The sequence below is a fragment of the Pogona vitticeps genome, chromosome 6 (genome assembly GCF_051106095.1).
Source record: "Pogona vitticeps strain Pit_001003342236 chromosome 6, PviZW2.1, whole genome shotgun sequence".
Lineage (NCBI taxonomy): Eukaryota > Metazoa > Chordata > Lepidosauria > Squamata > Agamidae > Pogona > Pogona vitticeps.
In genome coordinates this window covers 12031339-12051941 of record NC_135788.1, presented here as the reverse complement: position 1 = coordinate 12051941, position 20603 = coordinate 12031339, and positions in this window count along the sequence as shown.

Genomic DNA, 20603 nt, shown 5'->3' with positions numbered 1-20603 from the left:
CTGGGGACATCCTGGGATTATGCAGCTGGCCCAAGGCCACAGAGGCTGGCTCTACTCATAGGAGGCACAGTCTAGAATCAAACTCCCAACCAGATACCGGAACCACTGAGCTATCCAGCCAGCCTTAAGCTCCTGCAAAAGAAAGACCTTTCTACTGAGAAAGAGTCATTCCTTCAGTCTTTGGTAAAGTTGTTCAAGGGCACACTTCTCTTTTTTCAAAATTAATTTCATCCAAGTCATTAACTGCGAAGCCTCAAGAAGTTTATAGCCATTAAAAATACAAATAACAGAGTGTTCTGTGTCTTTAATTAGTAACAGTCCAGATCGGAAATGGTAACCTAAAGGTATAAGGCTGCACACGCCATTACCAATCCTCTGAGCCAAACCCCGTCTATCAGAGGCCCTTTTCCTCTTCAAGCGCTGCAGTGGAAGCCCTCGCTCAGTTCATTCGTCACTTCTCGTTCTGCCGCCCAAACACTTTAAAGCTGCTTTGGAAAAAAAAAATCACTGTGTATGAAATGCAAAGTATGTTTAAACAGTAGGAACGGCTGGGTTCTCTGACTAGAAAAGGATTCCGCATGCCTTAGCTATGATAAGAAACACTACTTTTTTAAAAAAATAAAAAACCTCAGGCTTCCAGCATAAGAAAAGTTTAAAAAATATAACTCTTCACATGGTTGTTGTGGGTTTCTTGGGCTCTTTGGCCGTGTTCTGAAGGTTGTTCTTCCTGACATTTCGCCAGTCTCTGTGGCCGGCATCTTCAGAGGACAGGAGTAGGAACTCTGTCCGTGCTCTGTTGCAGTTTGTTCAATCCAACAAACTGCAACAGCACACGGACACAGTTGGATCCAACAAACTGCAACAGAGCACGGACAGAGTTCCTACTCCTGTCCTCTGAAGATGCCGGCCACAGAGACTGGCAAAACGTCAGGAAGAACAACCTTCAGAACACGGCCAAAGAGCCCGAAAAACCCACAACAACCATCAGATACCGGCCGTGAAAGCCTTCAAGAAAAAACTCTTCACATGTTCAGTGCTGTATCTGTGCCATGAGGTTAACAGATTCCTCCTTCACCCTGGAAATGACAAATGCCCCAGATAGGAAGCATTTCTATAGAGCTACTGTTGAAATAGAACAGGTTTCCAATTTGGAAGAGTCTACAAGAGAAGGCAAGAAAGGAGCCACCCAGAGACTTTCCTTGGGTCCTGTAAAGTTCAAACTAAACCCCGGAGTGGATTCATTGCCCTTGTGAAATTGGCATCCCTAGCCTCCACTGCTGTTGTTCGCAGTGGAGGCTAGGGATGATGGTGTTTGGGGTTTCAGGGCAGGCTGTCTTCCCTAGTCCTGTCTGGAAGTGCTATGCATTGAGTCTACAACCTTGGCATGGGGAACTCCACTATGGATGCTTTTGACCTGCAAGGGTTTGATAGCTCCCCAGCCATATTTCTGCTCTCCCATAACATGAGGCAAATATTAAAGACTGAATAGTGTCTGGTGGGTTTATTACCATCACATCTGCAAACGTCTAAATTACTCAGGATCCTGATATTTAAAACACTGATAATAATAACCATCTGCTGTCAAGTCAGTTCTGACTTGCAGCAATCCTTTTCACGAGGGTACTCAAAAGTGGTTTACCAGTCCCTTCTTCTGGGGGCATCTTGGGACTGTGCAGCTTGCGCAAGGTCACACAGGTTGACTTTTCTACCAGGAAGCACAGTGGAGAATTGAACCCCCAACCTCTGGTTCCACAGCCAGGGTCCTAACCCACTGAGTTATCCAGCCAATAAATTAAAATACTTACCAGAAATTTATGAACACCCAGGGAAGCTCAACGTGTGATGCACCAAGCTGCTGTGGTCCGTAGGGTTCCCATGCATGGCAGGAACCCTCAAGCTAGCTCTTCCTCACTGTATGGGTTCACATACTCACTCTACTCCATGTAAAGACCAAAATGAACATGATTTGTGTAGGTAATCTGCCACTGAGTGGTTTATTTGTGTTAAACAGACATTTTTGTTACGCAGCCAAGGCACTTCATGTTTGCCTTTTCCCACCCCTGGAGATCTCCAGCTTGCAATTAGGAAGATGGCGATCGTCCCATTGAAAGCAATGGGACTTTTTTTTTTTTTTTGCTTTAGAATGGGCTTAACGGATGGAACAAAGACAAATGCCTGTGCAACCACAATAGCAAGCAGTACATTCGCCTATGATAGGAAGATGAAGCAGATTCAGTTTTGTAGATGATGTGGTGGGTCCCTAGGTTCTAGCGTGGGCATTTATCCCACTGCAGATACATATCATTGGTGGTAGGGAATAATCCTGACAGAGCCTAAGACAATGACAATGACCCTCTTTCTCTCCCCATGATCTTGGTCCGGTTCTCCATCCTGTGCCCATTATAGGGGAAGTTACAAAACAATGACATCATTTATTATTATTATTATTATTATTATTATTATTATTATTATTATTATTATTATTATTATTATTGTTGTTGTTGTTGTTGTTGTTGTTGTTGTTGTTGTTGTTGTTGTCGTCATCTATTTATTTATTTATTTATTTATTTATTTATTGCATTTCTATGCCACCTTTCTATGAGCAACAGGACTCATAATGGCTCATAGATAATTAAAAGAGGCAATGTATAAGAAGCAGTAGCATGATTAATCAGAGAAATATTAAAATCACCGTATAAAAAGCAATCCAGAAATATAAATGCTTAACACACACACACACACACACACACACACACACACACTCACACACACACACACACACAAGCATGGGGCAACTAGCTAGGTTAAAATCTGATATTAAAAGCCAATTGGAACAAAAATATTTTGGGTTTGTCACCAAAAAGAGAGGGAGGGAGAGGGCCAGCCTAACCGAATGGGGGAGAGGATCCCATAACTCTTAGTGGGCAACCACTAAGAAAGCCCAGTTCCCTGTCAAAAATAACAGGACCTAGAGATGGGCAGCCCTGGATGATCTTAAAACCCAAAGAAGGCTATAGAGAGAGAGAGATACAGTCCATCAGATAGCCAGGATCCAATCTACATAAGGCTTTATAGCAGTAATTCCCAACCTTGGGTCCCCAGATGTTCTTTGGCAACAATTCCCAGAAATCCTGGCTAGTACAGCTAGTGGTGAAGGCTTCCGGGAGTTTTAATCCAAGAACATCTGAGTTACCCAAGGCTGGGAACCAAACGGTTTTATAGGCTATCCCCAGCACTTGAATTGGGCTCAGAAATATAACAATATTTGTATTTATTTATTTAAAATATTTTTACCCCACTTTTCTCCTTCAAAGGACCCCGTAGCCGGCGAAGATGCTGTAACAGATTAGGTACATGCTCCCTGTAACCAACCCCGAATCATCATATATAAACATTCAGTTTCTTTTGGTCGTGAGTCACTACCAGTCCGAAGCACAGAATCTTCAGCAGGACTTCCTTCAATAACTGGAACACATCAAGGTGGGCAGAAGATTCCCATATACTGTATCCCTATCCAAATTGTGAAATGCCATTGGAGTTTTTGTTAATTGTTCTACCCTGTTTTGCCCAAGGACAATTACTTAACCATTACCTTAACCTAAATGATAAAGAAAAAAGAGATTTCATTGTATAAACAGGCCGGTGGTACCTAATGCACTCCCAAATTAAGGTAATGACATATTAATTACGGTTTAATTTAAGCAAAGTAAAAACTGGATTGAAAATACAAAGTTTTACAAGAACATGGTATTGTGAAGATACAAATACTTCTGGAATGATATTGCTTTGTTCTGTGCTTTCTGGTTTTGCAACCCTAGCGAAACCTTCCAAAATATTTATCATTAACATCCAATGATCTTCTCCTTCTAAATTAACCTCATGATCTTTTCCCTGCGTTGAAATCAATGTGACTTTAAACCCAAGTCCATTTATTAAGTCTTTTTTATTAGCTCTTTCATTATGCATGCTTGTAAAGATCTTAATAGAGATGTTAAGTAATGAAATTTTGCACGTTCCTAAAATCTTCATAAATCTCCATAAATTGACTCTTTATGAGAAACTTGCTTTCATTGTGCCTGACTTTTTTTTAATTCACAGGCAACAAAAATGTTAATATACTTTAATTACACTAATATGATTTATCTCTTCACTCATTATACAAGTTAATTTTGTTCTAAAATGGTCCTGTTTTCAAATTCTCTCCAGCAATGGAGAATTGAAGTAATTATAGTTTAGCACAGGAAATTAGTCTATGATTTTAAACATAAATTGAAGTTTTCATAGGGCAGATCAGACCGTATGCCTTACAGAAGCATGGACTAGAGAAAAACAACGACTTAATGGTGGGGTCTTATATGTCCATCAGTACTTAAATTTTCAGTCACCAAATCTCAGGTTTCAAGGGAGAAATGGAGCTATGACAAGTTTAGTGCCAGTACAGTGGTGCCTTGCAAGACGAGCGCCCCATTTAATGACAAAATCGCATCACGATGAGCTTTTAGCGAATGTTGACAGCACCAATGGCAGCTGTCAAGATGGTCTACAGCAGTGGTGTCGAACTGTGGCCCTCCAGATGTTCTTGGACTTCAACTCCCAGAAGCCTTCACCACCACCTCTGCTGGCCAGGATTTCTGGGAGTTGAAGGCCAATAACATCTGGAGGGCCACAGTTCGACACCACTGGTCTACAGGATGCCCTCATGTGCTCACTGTCATTCACAAAGTGATACCACGCACAGGAAAATCCCAGAAGCTGGCTTCTTTTTTCATCAATTAACCACTTCTCACCCAAAAACAAAACAATTGTCAGGGCTGTTTTCCAATGAATGTGAATGATAGTGAGCAAGGCAGTGCTTTGTAGAATGTTGATTTTTCTCTGCCACACAATATCTTAGCTGCACTCCCATGCACCAATAGGAAGCATCGATCATTCAATTTGCCCCCCATTCAGCCAACATGCAGAGAGGCAGAGCTGTGAAGGCAGATGTGAGGCAAGACGCAGTGGTTTGGCCCTTTTTAAAAACATTAATGCTCTTTGCATTGGACTGCAATGAATGCAACATCCAGTGACAATGTGCTTGCGTGAATGACCCTTTTCCAGAGGTCTGCTCCAAATAAGATGAACTTTTCATTCCCCTTGGGTCTTCCCTGAGAATGCCAACAGCTCCCTTTTCTGCACTGGCATTAATACCTGTACAACAGAAAGAGAAGGAATAATAAAATTTAAAATATGTGGAGAAATTGTGTCAGGAGGTGACTATAAAAATCGGGATTCTGCACTGGTTGAGAGAATGACTGTTTTTACATGCCAGTGCTTAATCTCGCAATTAGATAATTCTTACATTCAACACATTTGCAGCATTTATTGAATAAAAGTGACAAGGTATATATTTTCTTGCCTGTGAATTAAGCATATTCTTTGATCCTGGGAAGGAAAACAGCAACTCATTTGATTGATTTATAAATAAATAAAGGTGAGGCTCTCTCTTTTAAAATACCTTTATGTCCAGGAAATTTTCTCACTAATTGTTAATGGGACTTTAAAACCGCAAAGATATATCTTCTTCTACGAGCCGAATACCTTTGGGGGATAATTTTTTCCCCTTTAGCTTGCACCTTGATAGACAACGTATTACACATTGGTGTTTGAGTGCTGAAATGCAGGGCATTGTTTTCGCTTGCTCGTTTTCTACCCATAAAAGATTGAGTGCTAGGAAAAATGACAGAATGGTACTCAACACAGGCAAGTGGTTGACAAATATATTTTAGGTCACATTTTTCCCCTCTGCAGACTGAAGGACCACACAGGTACCAACTATTTGAAGCAAAGCATGAGAAGGCTAAGACTGGCTTCGGAAGCAAGCTGAACAGCATTTCCCCCATGCCCGGCTTGTCCTTCCACTGCAAACTTGTGCAGCTTAGTTACTTTATTTGTTTATTTTATTTTAAATATTTATTTCCTGCCTTTCTCCCCATGAGGACCCAAGTTGACAAACTGTTCTGTAGCTATCTTACCATGGTGCCCAAGAAGCAAAACAAACAAGCAACCATCCAAGGATGTTGCCAAATCTTTGGGTCAGAGTCCTGAGTCCGAGACTTTGGTCCCAAGTCCCAAGTCTTGAGTCTTTGGTATCAAGTCCCAAGTCTGAGTCCCTATTAAAAACAAGCTTTTTCCCCTAGTAAAAAAAGGGAGGGGTGGGTGGGTTCTGTGTGTGATGTGTGTGTATAGGTCCCATCTACCCTGCCTTCCTCGCCTTCCCTCACCTCTTCACCCCCACATCTTCTAAAAAACCCTCCCTTGCTGGCGCTACCTCTTCCTCCACCATTTGACTGCCTCTCCTGCGACTTCTGTTAAGTGTGGCAAAGCGTCTTCAAGGTTTACTATGTCCTTCCTTAAAAGAATAGGGACTCAAAAACGTGACTTGGAAAAATGGGTCTGAGACGCAAGTGGAGTCCAAGTCATTGAGGGGAAAAAAATGAGTCAAGTCCAGGTCGAGAGTTGCTGGTGTGACTTAAGCTTGACCTGACAGAGACTTGCACCTCAAGTCCCAATGCCTATAACCACCCAACAACATCAGGAAGGCCATCAGTTGCCCACACTTGATGTATACCAAACATATGCACCATATAACTGTTTTCCATCATCTTAAAAAAAAAAGCAATACCAAGGTTATGGAATGATATTTGCTGGCTTATGTGAATATTAGCGATGATAAACCTCAACAGCATCTTAAAAAGCAGAGACATCACCTTGCCGACAAAGGTCCGCATAGTCCAAGCTATGGTTTTTCCAGTAGTGATGTATGGAAGTGAGAGTGGAACCATAATGAAGGCTGACCGCCAAATAATTGATGCTTTTGAATTGTGATGTTGGAGGAGACTCTTGAGAGTCCCCTGGACTGCAAGGAGATCAAACGTATCCATTCTGAAAGAAATCAACCCTTAGCACTCACTGGAAGGACAGATCCTTGGCCATCTCATGAGAAGAGAAGACTCCCTGGAAAAGACCCTGATGTTAGGAAAATGTGAAGGCAAGAGGAGAAGGGGATGTCAGAGGACGAGATGGGTGGACAGTGTCATCGAAGCGACCGACATGAATTTGACCCAACTCCAGGAGGCAGTGTGAAGACAGGAGGGCCTGGCGTGCTCTGGTCCATGGGGTCACAAAGAGTCGTACACGACCAAATGACTACACAACAACAAATGTGAACATTCCTACCTTCAGTGATTAAGCCCATGATTTCTCTTCCATTGTAGCATATGCATGTTAACTCCTCTTGAATCCAACCTTTGAAATATTCCTAAGGATATAAATGCATAGGATTGATGCACTCCAACAGGCACGTCATCTGAACATCTAAATATGTAGATGTACCAAAATCACCATGCTGTCAGTAGCTGGGTAACCCCCCTTTTTGCATTTACTTGGTGAGACCCACAGATAATAACTGTATTCCCTTAACAAATGGTGTGTGGAGTGAGAGTAACTTGGATCATCAACATCCAGATTACCATTCCCTCCTTTGCTCTGGCTTGTAAAATCTCGTTCCTAGTTTATCATCTTCATGACCACATTTGTATCTCAAGATGACAGATGGAGGGGCATCCTTGTTATCCTTATAACAATCATGTAAAGTTGGATAAGCTGGAAGGCTAATTGTGCTCGCCCAGCATCTCTTAGTAAGTTTCATATCAATGCCTGAATTTGGTTCAAGTTCAACACCAACTAGTCACTACATTTACACTGACCCTTCGTCTCCATTTCAGAAGAGCAAATGATGAAAGGTGCCAGCAAAACATTCAAGATAAAGTGCCATTGGTTTGTTCATTTTTATAAGGTTTGGAATGCATGAGTGTCCTCTTTCCATGTTTCACTGCCCTGAGGTGTCATACTGAGCATGTGGCTAGGAACCACCATCTGGGAAGTGACAGATAATAAATGATACACTGGCCAGTGCTTCCAAATAACAATTTTGTTAAAAGTTTGCCACTGTATTGGAAATGACATTGTGCAGAATTCATTTATTCCCTCATTTTAATGTTTTATGAGCCTCCATTCAAAGCACACTACATTACTGCAATTATAGAGTGAAATGTGAAACTGTTGCAGTGTTTTGAATTTTGGTTAGATTTATCTAGCTGTGTGGCAGAAGTGCAAGGATTCACAAAGCCGAATTAGCTTCCAGTCCCCCAGATTAGTCCATCCATCTTTCTCCTCAACTGGCACTTACAGTCTCAATAACTGACTCTGAGACATAATTAGCAGGAAGAATAAAAGTGTTTTATTTACTTAACAGTGAATAGATAACAGCAAGGGGGGGAAGAAATACAGAACAGAGAGGCAGGTCCTTTCTTGAATTCAGAGGCAAGGAGGGAATGATTGCTTAGGGCTGGATAGACTGGCAGTCACTTCAGCCCAGAAATATTCCTTCCAGCCACACCTATTAGAAGTAGCACATGAGGTTGTAAAAACTCAGACATAAACCTCTTCAACTACAATACTAGCTGAAATCCAGTGGAAAGTCACAAACAAGCCAGACCTGCTGGAACAACACAGCTTATAGAGGAGTTGACCAACCAAATCCCTATTGATTCAGTGGGGAAAAAAATTGAAACAACTCCCCTGCCTTGCCCAAAACTGCGTGTGGACTTTTAAATTGTGTGGAATTAGGAACGCTTGGTGGCAGAGGGAGTCAGCTTCCAGAAGTTAGAGGTTGCATGTGCCCTTCCCTGAGTCTTGGAGGGCAATATGTCCTCCTGTGCTCCCACCCCAAAACATATTTCTTTAAAAATAATTTTTAATCATCGAAAAGCTGCACTGTGCCCCCTTGTGGTAGCTTTTTTTAAAAAAGGAAGGGAACAGATGTGCTGGGAGCCCTCAAAACATGGCAGAATTGGTTCTCGCATGCCCTAGATGGCACAAGAGGGCTTTTGAGCCAAAACATTTTTTTTAAAAAAAACACCAGAACCGTTGACATGAATTTTTGAGGGGAATAAGGCTGGAGGATTCTTTATTTCCATGATTTTATGTAAAGTGCAGCCGTGTTAAATATGCTCTGTATTCTCCTCATGATGGTGACTGGTACACCAGTACCACTTACCCAGCGAAAAGCCATTATGGCAGCGAGATTCAGAGAACAACTTCAAGTCTAAAATATCCTCAAAGCTACATCCTTTCCCCCACCCCTATACAAAATCTTACCATGTATTTCTGTGGAAATACTAGATCGTTGGAGTTAAAGAGTGGCAAAAGCAGCATCTCCTTCTAAACACAGCTGTCCTCACTGATAGAGCAGACTCTTGATTTGTGGGGAGCCTGGACAAAATGGTACCCCCTCGGCCCCTCACATTTGCCAGGTAGACCCACCCGGCAGTGGGAAGCAGCAACACTCTGGAAAGTGTTGTATGGTTGAGTGTAGCCCCCATTGATTATCGCTACCACTTCACTTTCATCGCCCAGCAGTGAGATTCTGTTGGAGATATTTGTTTCTGTCGTTGCCTCTTTGCCAGTGGAACAGGATGAGGCTCGTCTTGTTTCTGGCCTGGAGCAACAAAATTTCTTGAGCTCCTCCTGCTGACTAGACCCTGTTCTTTGAAGCAATGGGCCAGAAAAAGAAACTTAATTGGGAAAAAACTTCATAGGAAGCCCAAGACATATACTGGTGGCGGATGTGCTAGGATGCTACCATGCCGACAACTGGACGTGAATGTTGGATTCTGCCCTTGCCCACCGATAGGAATCCTGTCTGGGGTGGGGTCCAGTGTTCCTCTGTGCTAACCAGGCAGAGATGCACTGATTCTGCAAAGTTCTGTAAAACCTTCCTTTCTGCTTGTCATAAAATGATGAGATTTCCCTCCCCCTGCTAGTTTTCTGTATATTCTATGGTGTACAAGGATTCTAGCTAACAAGCTTACTTTCCCCTTCTACTTAGACTATGATTTAGCACTATAGTCTGTTTCTGATTATGAACAATAACATTTCAGATAATACACCAAGAATTAATGATGCACGGAAGACACAATGTAATGAGAGGGGAAAAGAAGCTGCACTCTGCTCATTTTTACATTTTGCATTCATGGTATTTTTATGCCTACTTGCTTAAATCAAAAATTATTTGCAACTAGCTCTAAAATGGAGATAACTGTGAACTTTGGATAAGCTTTCACTACAAATTAAGGGCATTGTTTTCTTCATTGTGTTATTTATTCTTATTCTGAATTTTGCTCTCTGCCATGCAGCAGTGGTCATAGAAAGAACGATGCCTTTTCAATTGTATGATTGGCAGATGGGAATTACGTGCAGCCTTCAATACAACATGCATCCAAGCAGCTTGCTGACACCAATGGTAAGGTAAAGGTAAAGGTTCCCCTTGACAATTTTTGTCCAGTCGTGTTTGACTCTAGGGGGCAGTGCTCATCCCCGTTTCCAAGCCATAAAGCCAGCGTTTTGTCTGAAGACAATCTTCCGTGGTCACATGGCCAGTTGCGACTTAGACACGGAACGCTGTTTCCTTCCCACCGAGGTGGTCCCTATTTATCTACTTGCATTTGCATGCTTTCGAACCGCTAGGTTGGCGGGAGCTGGGACAAGCAACGGGAGCTCACTCCGTCGCGTGGATTCGATCTTATGACTGCTTGGTCTTCTGACCCTGCAGCACAGGCTTCTGCGGTTTAGCCTGCAGCGCCACCACGTCCCTTTGCTACACCAATGATAGCAAAGTCTAAAAGCCCATTCCTTTTGTCTGTTCTCAGCCTCTTCCTTTGCAGTGAACTGTTTGATGACCAAAAACTGGCAATTATATCATGCTATCCCATCACAACAGCCCAGCCTTGGTAGAGTTGGGGTATACTGGCGAAAAAGACCAACAGAGAGAAGAATCTTCACTCATGATGACCATACCAAGTGAATCATAAACAGTGTGTCTGCCTTACTGTTTGGGAGACCCTTTCAACTGAGAGGGTCTAAGTTTAATTTTATTTCCAGGACCTTTGATTACTCAACAGAAGAAGTGCCATCAAAACATAGTCAAAAACTTATGTTGGACTTCATTCTCATTAATGCTTCACTCACTTGCAACAACTCTTCCACTTACTGGTGCCTTTGTCGAAATGACAAGGAACGTGTTGAATGTGGATGTGACATATTTTCATAATTACAGCCATTAAGGAAAGTAGGCTCAGCTCCATCAGCAAACCTCCCTCACTATAAGAAGAGATAAGACCAGCCATTAAACTAATAACATCTCTGATCACCACACAGAGCATACATATACATTGTTAAGCAGTCCCCAGTTCCCCAAGCAATGAAAGGTCCAGGAGTAATGCTTAGATTAGTTTCATTTCCATTGAATGAGGAAGCAGAAGAGACATATGGGGTCTTTGCATTGGTTTCATTTGCAAATACGAAATGGAGTACAGTGGAACCAAGTAAAAGCAAGCAACAACACTGCATCTAGGTTCCATCCTAGATGGATGCCTTAACAAGTCCAGAGTCTGGACTGCTTCCAAATTCAAACAGGCTAGTCTGTTTCTTTGCCTCTTCCACTAGCTCTAATGGATCTCTCATTGTAGGACAGTGGTTCCCAACCTTAGGTGCCCAGATGTTCTTGGACTAAAATTCTCCCAGAAGTCTTCACCACTAGGTGTGCTGACCAGGATTCCTGGGAGCTGTAGACCAAGAATGTATTGGTACGGAAGGTTGGAAACCATTGTTCTAGAGACAGGAAACAGCAATACCATAACGGTAAAGGAAAACATGTCCAAACTTCTGCCTTTTTGTGTATCACCTTCCTTCCTTCCTTCCTTCCTTCCTTCCTTCCTTCCTTCCTTCCTTCCTTCCTTCCTTCCTTCCTTCCTTCCTTCCTTCCTTCCTTCCTTCCTTCCTTCTGTCCATCATTCCTTCCTTCCTTCCTTCCTTCCTTCCTTCCTTCCTTCCTTCCTTCCTTCCTTCCTATTGGTGCATAGGCAAGTTGGTGCCTTCCAGATTACAATGAATATAACCCAAGTGCTTTTGGGCCTGCCTACTTCAAAATATTCAAACAGCATCTCTTTGCCCACTCCTGTGTCTATAATTCTATCTCCTCTCTTAATCTCTTAAATCACGCATGGTTCTCATGTGTGTGTATTCATGTGTACTTGCTCGAGGTTCATAATGTTTCCCAACTTTAGGTTAAAACAGTTTGAAATTTTCTGGTTGATTGGCTGATGGCTCAAAGGGACGATTCTTCTTTTCTAGTTTCTCTCCAAACATGGCTAATAGAGCTTTATAAATTAACATGCAGCGGTAAAGAGGCTGGTTAAAAAACCCTAATCTTCGCACAATAGCTATCTTAGCTCTCAAGTAGAACAGCACTCTTACCATTATTAGCAATGCAAAGGAAGGCTACCCTTATTTGGATCTAATTTGTGATTCAGCAAAACTTCTTCAGTTTTGATGTGAATGGAAATCAGTATTTGTGTAAACTTCAGTGTGAATAAGGGTTATTGGAGGGTAACTACCTAGGAAAGGCAATAAAGCTGGAAAACTGGAAGGCAATAAGAGAAGGAGATGACCAATCATAAGGTCAGTTGAATCAGTTTAAAAAAGGCAAAGCATTTAATTTGCTAGACCTGGGCAAGACTGTTAATGACTATCTTTGGAGGTCATTAATCAATTGGATTGTCATAAATCAGAAGCAACTTGATGGCCTATAGCAACAAGGCCCAAAATATAGGCCTATAGGAAAGGAATAACAAGAGAATGGATAGAAATTATCCCTCACAGAGATTACCAGCATTAATCATATTTTGGATGCAATGGCCATCAATTCATTTGGAACTCAGATTATAACTTAATCCAAAACTTTATTTTGAGTTTAGCTGGATGTTTGTTTGTTTTTTGACAGATGCTGATGCATATGATAATCTTCAAAACAATCATCAGGCAAAAAAATCCATCGCAGTGTCAACTTTGGATGATGGGAAAAATCTAATCATTTCCTGCATTTCCTGCTTTTATTTGCACATAAATCAGGGCCAGATCTGGAGACTGAGGGACAACACTGTCGGGGCTTTAAGGACAACACGAGATCTGTTGAAAAGGCCAGATGGGTCTGAAATAAAATTTACCTACCCTCCCACCCTGTACCCACTTCAGTGTCTTCACTGTCCCCTTAGTTTAACTCAGATTATCATTCCATTCTGCTAAAAGGGACAGATGCTAAACCTACACAATAACTTGCAATCATGGATGGGGCTTGTCCTACTTCCATGATGTCAACAAACAGAGGATTTGAGGAGAGCTCCCTTAAATCATACTAGGGATGATTTTTTAAAAAAAATCTCTCATTTCCAATTTAATGGCAGATCTCCCAATCCCAACTGTGTGCTCTTGCACACTTTATTTCTCAAACAACAACAACAACAACAACAACAACAACAACAACAACAACAACAACAACAACAACAACAACAACAACTGTAAGCTTTGCAAATATGCCAATGCTGGAGGCCAGGTCCATTTCTTGTTGAAACAAGCCTCAGGCGCCGCAGAAAGGTTGTTTTCTTTTAAACATTCGTAACCAACAAAATTCTTCCTTGTACATCTGCCATTTATTGGCTGAAGGATATTTTTTTGTCACAGTAGATTGTCTGGTGGCCCACAGGTTGGCTTTGATTTAAAACTTTATTCCCAGCCAGCTGGATCATTTTTGTTTCATTTTTTTCTTGCAGTAATGCCCGTACATGGAGCTGCCATGGAGTTGTGCCAATTGTGTAGTATCCTCTTGATCCTTTCCCATATATTATACCTTTTGGGAGAGTTGAGAATCTATTCACTATCTTTGAAAAATCCTCTTTAGTTACCAAAAACTGTTGCATATATTACACCCACATATGATGCCTTTGAGATGCTTTTGGCTGGGAGGGACTTTTGTGGACCATGACTGGATATCAGTTAAGTCAGTAGCAGCCAATTGTTTCCCTCTTTCCCTCAGATTCCTTTTCCTATATGATATTTGTTTTTATATAAGAAAAACTGTGAGTAAACTGATTTTCAAGAATACAAACTGATTTTATCCTTTCTAATTTACCAGAGTCTCTGTGTGAATGTATTGAAAAAAATAAGTGCCAGTTAAGGTAAACTAACCAATAAGAGGTGGTCTACTTATAGAGACAGTAGTTCAGTCTGCTCTGTAGGTTTCTGCCAGAACCATTTTTATCTGCTGCATAACAAGAGGAAGTTTTGACCAGGGAGGGAAATATAAAATTCATCTCCCTATATGCAATAAATCTGGTCCAGACCTGTGGCCTCTATGCTTATTTAATAGTGAAACAAAAACAGACACAGTGCTGCATACCACATCTTTAACATGATGCATAGTTTGACCCTGAATTACTTAGGCTAATCTTGAGTGCGAGGAAAAATGGCTCATTTAATTTCAGTGCAACGTCCTATTCATCTCACATACTTTATCTTAAATACTTTCATAATAGACTTGGATTAGAACTTGGCTAATATTTTCCTAACCCATGATCTGTCTCATCCACCTTGCCAAATTTTAGGGGCAATGACAGGGCAGACACAGATTAAGTTCCTTTTCCCTGATGAAGACCAGATGGCTACTTTTTTCATCTCAAGCCAATTCCTATAACTTTCTAGTCTCTCCTGCCTGGGGAAGAAGGAAAACTTAAAAGGAAAATGATGTGATACCTTATGCAAGTATCACCTATTAGCCATGTTCTAACCCAAAAGGTACATAGAAATGCAATGTTATGACTGCTGTATTATTTTTCTCATTGGACACTGTAGTGTCATAAAATTTGGGGCATGCTACTCTTCTAGTGTTGTGTGGAACATAGGGTACAGTGGACCCTCTACTTAAGGAATTAATCCGTATTGGAATGGTGGCTGCAAGTCGAAAAGTCTGTAAGTCGAATCTCCATTGACCTACAATGCACTGAAAACTGATTAATCCCATAACCAGTGGTTTTTATTCTATTTTTATTCTATTTTTATTCCATTTTGGTTTTTTTTCAGGTCTGTAAGTTGATTCTCTGGCTGCAAGTCGAATCTAAATTTTGCAGCCAGAAAAGTCTGTAACTCGAAAAGTCTGTAAATCGAGCCGTCTGTAAGTCGGGGGTCCACTGTATTGAAGTAGGATTCAAATCCTTACTCAGCCATGGAAACTTTTGGGTGAGAGGGTAGCAATACCAAACCACTCCTTAAACATCTCAGATCCATCAAAATTCCTGTTGGGATCATCAAAAACAAGCTACTTGACTGCACCTAACAACAATGATTCTTCCAAGGCCTCTAGAAAGCACATGTTTCATATCTATTTGACCCCAACTGCTAGTGCTATCAGCATTATAAGGTCAACCCCAGATTGGTACCATGTTAAGCCTTAATAATAACTAGGACCTGTTACCTACAGCAACCAAGCAGACTATATTAATATGGTGGCTTATCTGCTGTTACTTGCCCATTAAGAGGAAGGTATGCAGCCCTCACTTTCCTCAGTTCCTTCCTCAAGGAACAATATTGGCTGACCTGAGGAATCTGTAGAGGCCCTCACTTGTAGGCATAAGAGGTTCTTCTGCTCTCAACACTGATGGTTATTAAAGGCAAATGAATGGGAAAGCAGAAGAAAAATGCCCCTGATACTGCTTAAAAAAATGATAAACAATTAATTCAATAAATTGAAAATAGATGGTCCTACTGATATATAACTTTGTCTGAGATTGTATGCGTTAGCAGACATTTTATTTTTCTCTTGTTTAGAAGGTAGAAAATTAACGGCAAGCTATGGAAATGGTGTGTGGGGGGGAATCTTCTTCAGACTACATTAACCTGAACATATTTGAGTGCATGGCAGATGTTTCCAAATCTCAAATACTGTTTGCAAATTACAGAAGACATTAGGGAACCATTTCCTAAAGAAACCTCGGGCCCCATCTGCAATAGAAACCAATCACTCTTTCCCCCACCACCAGCCTCTTGGGGCCCCCCAGTTCTGATTGGGAAGCATAATGTGCGTCCACCTTTACAAGGAGATGATGAGAGTGTTGTTGTCACCCTTAAGTGACTACCAGCTGGTGCTATCAGATCAAAAATAGTTGGAAAAATTGAGAGGGACACAGGAAAGTAATCCTTTCAAATTGCTGCAATATTTACTGGAAAGAGAGGCTTTCAGGGGAAATCAAGCATGTAATCCAGTAAGCCCTCTGCCCAGTCCTACCTTGAGCACACAGGGGGACCTATTGAAATATGGTAATCATCGCTGCACCAAAGCCTAGGGAAGGAATGGAAATGATGAGCACCGTTTACAAAGCAGAGAGTGAGTTTTAGAGGAAGGCTAGCTCTTTCCAGCTTGCATTTGGCGATATTTGGAATGAAACATGTTCGTTTTTAACTAAAAAAAAATATTAGCCTCCTTCGAGTGTTCAAAGCAAAGCAAAGCAAAATGTGCTGCTTATATATCACCCCATGGTGCTTAAAGCACTTTGAATTGAATTATGCAGGCTAGACATTGTGTCCATCCCCATGAGCTGGGTACTCAATTTGTAGACCTTTGGAAGGATGGAAGCCTTAGTCAGCCTCAAGTCAACTACCTGAGCCCTGTCAGTATCAAACTCAAGTCATGAGTGGAGTCTTGACTGCAGTACTGCAGTTTATCCACGATGCCACAGGGTTCCTAATGCACTGTTGCTTCTATGATTACACGCAAGCTGTACTCGTCATGTAGCCTCATCCAGGGAGACAGAGCCTTTGCAACCTGATCCCAAAAGGGGGCAGGTTTCTCCAACTCACAGCCCCCTACAGGGGCAGAATGTGCCTGCATGACCCCAAGAGGTTTCTGTTCTTACCAGATGATGGTGCTGCTGGTTCACTACACAAAGACGTGGAAGAGGGCTTTTTCAGCTGCAGTCTTTCTTATTGGGTGCCAGAGGCTGAGGTGACTGATCGTTTTAGCTTCGTGCCAAAATTAAGGTCATCTCAGTGCCAACTGGACCTTGATTCTGGCACCAAGCTAAAACATGGAAATCAGCCCCCTCCCTCCCACTCAGAATGAGATGAGTCCCTGACTTTTATCTGGAACCTACATACTCAGGTGGAAGACAGACACCCCAAACTCTCAGAAGTTTCTAAAACATAGGAGGGACAATCTGGAGGGCTGAGGAACTGAATTTGTGCCCCCAACCCTCCGGACCACAAAATGAATGAATGAATGAATGAATGAATGAATGAATGAATGAATGAATGAATGAGTGAGTGAGTGAATGAATGAGTGAATGAATGAATGAATAAACAAACAAACAAACAAACTGGCAGTGCCTATCCAATCTCGTTTTTCATTCTGTGTGTCAGAGGTCCATGATGCCAAAAAACAAACAAACAAACAAACAAACAAACAAACAAACAAACAAACAAACAAACAAACAAACAAACAAACAAACAAACAAACCTCTACTCCAGGAATGGAAATGGGGATTTGGGTTTCTTTAAAAGTTAAAACGAAGCAAAAGCCCCAACCTTTAAAAAGTGTGGAGATGTGGAGTATCCTTAAGGCCATAAAAAGACCCCCTAGGGTTATTGTTGGCTTATAGGCTGCACATAACTTATCTTTGGCTGACGGAGTCTAGTCAATGGTGTGAAGGAATATTCTAGCCACTCCAGGAAGTGGGGTAGATGCTTTTCATGCTTCTTGGAGTGCCTAGCTCTCGGAGAAGAAAGAGACAAGAGACTCACATCACTCTGTCTTGCGCATTTCCACTCTGGCATTGCAGATGCTCTACTACCTGTCGTTGGAGCCAGTGACTGGAGGAGTGCTGTGGGTTGAGGGCTTCCGGTGGATAAATTGTGGATTTTGATGGCAGGAACTTGATGGAGAATTTGTAATACTAAATGAATTTCTGGCCAATTTTTTTCTCAAAAAATTGTCACATTACTGCCTTTTTTGTGTGTGGGGGGGTTTATTTATAAAAACTTAAGATCTTCAAAAACAAGAAGTCTTTGAAAGTACAACTGAAACTGGACGTTGTCAGCAATTTCGTGCTGGTCACCTGACAGTGTTCACTAGTGGAAACACATGCAGACACTTCTGTTTACTTTCTACCAGCTGAGGCCAACTTTTAATTGGGAACTCTTGCTTGCCATCATCGTATAAAATAAGAGCATGCCACTTTAAATTTGCAGTGGCATCAGAAAAATGTCAGCTTCATGCTGAAAACTTACAGTGAGACACATTCCACCTGACCCGAACTCGTCACATCAGCTCGAGCTCATGAGAATGTCATTTCTGGTTTGCTTTCTCTCTCTCTCTCTGTTCGTTAACCAATTTGAAAACTGAAAAGAATGTGTGTGTTGTTTTTTTCTCCTCTTTTTCCATGACCAATACATCTCTAACCATCTGAAACCAAAGTCCGGAAGGATTATTGGATTCTCTAAGTGACTCTGAAGGTTTACTCTCACGGTCTCATATACTGTAAAGGACAGGGCAAGATCTTAGCTTATAAACCAGACTTTTCCCCAGGCACACATACTTATACATGCTTTTTAAAAACTGGTTTTCATAAAAAATAAAGGGCCATCATGCTGCAGTGTATTGGCTCTTGCCTTTCCATTGGACTATTTCAGTGACGTGGAGAGGGGGGATTTGCTGGTTGGGTAAACACCTATCCTCCATATTATTTTACCCAGGCTTCATGCTTTGGAGAGGACACTCCAGCTTCGTGTACAGCATCAGAAGCAGGCTGAGGCTAAGAGGCAGTCCTGAAACCAGCAAAATCTGGGAGCTGGACAGGGGACAGATTGTATTTCTCTTCAGTGTGGAAGGAATTGTCACTCTCGAATTGGCCTTCTCAGCCACACTGGATGCTGTTCCAAGACCTCCATACAGAGTATGTTACCATTGTCTCTTGAGACTGAAGGATACCTACATGTGCTGCAGTCTCACAACTGCAAAAATCAATGACAAAAATGTGTATCGATGATAATGGTGCAGAATTCCAACTTAAGCCTGTTGTATCTTTTAAAGGTGCCCTTGCTGGATTGCTTAGTGAATTGGGGCACCTGAGCTAGGGTTAAGAGTTTGATTCCCTATTATGTCAACTTGTGTGGCCTTGGGTGAGCGTCATGGTTCCAGGGCGCTCCTAAAGTAGACCACTTCAGAGGACTTTATTCTGCAGGAACTCAAAGCAATATGCAGAAAACAAGTACAGTAACACTAGGTTTAGGCATCCTTCAGTCTCGAGAGACTATGGTAATGTGCTCTGCATGGAGGACTTGGAACAGCATCTAGTGTGGCTGAAGAGGCCAATTCGAGAGTGACAATCTCTTCCACACTGAAGACAAATCCAATCTGTCCCCTGTCCAGCTGCCAGAGTTTGCTGCTTTCATGACTGCCTCTTTGCCTTGTCCTGCTGGACAAGGGTCTCTTCAAATTGGGAGAGGCCATGCTGCACCGCCTGCCTCCAGGCTGAACACTCAGAGGTCAAGGTTTCTCATCAGTTGAGGTCCATTTCTAAGGCCTTCAGATCCCGCTTGCAGATGTCCTTGTATCGCAGCTGTGGTCTCCCTCTGGGGCGATTTCCCTGCACTAATTCTCCATACAGGAGATCTTTTGGAATCTGACCATCAGCCATTCTCACAACATGCCCAAGCCTACGTAGACGTCTAGGTAGACAGTAACACTGTTACCTAGAAAAATAAATAATGTTTTTTAAACCCGTTAATAACAATCCATTGGTTTTAATGGACTTTAATGTAGTAAAATCTATTAAAACCAATTCATTACAAACCAGGGAACTGCTAGGAAAAAGCCTTGGTAACTAGGTAGATCTTCATTTGGCAGTGGAAATTGTTTTTAAGACTGGGAGCCTGATTAATTTAAATCTTAAATTCCCTTCTTTGATAGCTTTCTGATGAGCTGCTAAGACACTTAGCTTTTGTTGCTTATTTGGTTTTTCCTTCTTCTGTCCAGCCTCACTCCCCAGTTTTGTCCCATCAAAATCTTGGTGATGGTTATTAAGTTGGTTGGTTGTTTTGTTTGCATGATCTCATTGGCCGAATATTGCTTTACCGTATATTGGCAATTCACCTTAAAGGGACAAAAAGAGAGGATTGAAAGGCTTACATAAACAAAAAACGAAAACCAAATGCTGTGGAGAACCTGTCTGTCTGAACCTAGACAAACACATGGCATTAGACAAGGTGCATTAGAATGAGCTACCACTCCTCAAGGGACCTGATTTATGCCTGGAAACTTCAATGGCAAATCCATAATGTTAGATATATCACCTCAATAATGTACTGATCCTATGTTGCTGTTAGGTGGGATAAGGATTGTTTTTGTTGCAGGCAGTTCCTTTCACCTAGCCTTTCACACACAGGGAGAGAGAGAGAGAGAATCTCTAAATGTACTATGTTGTTTTCACAGTTATTTTACCCTACAGTAGCCAATTCTTTTGAGGTAAAGTTTATGACAAATAATCTGTGTTGTTTTCTTCACAGATTTTGCTATCATCACCATAGTGGATGTTGTGTGGATTCTTCCCCCAATACACACACAAACACACACACACACACACACACACACACACACACACACGGGTGTGAAATTCATT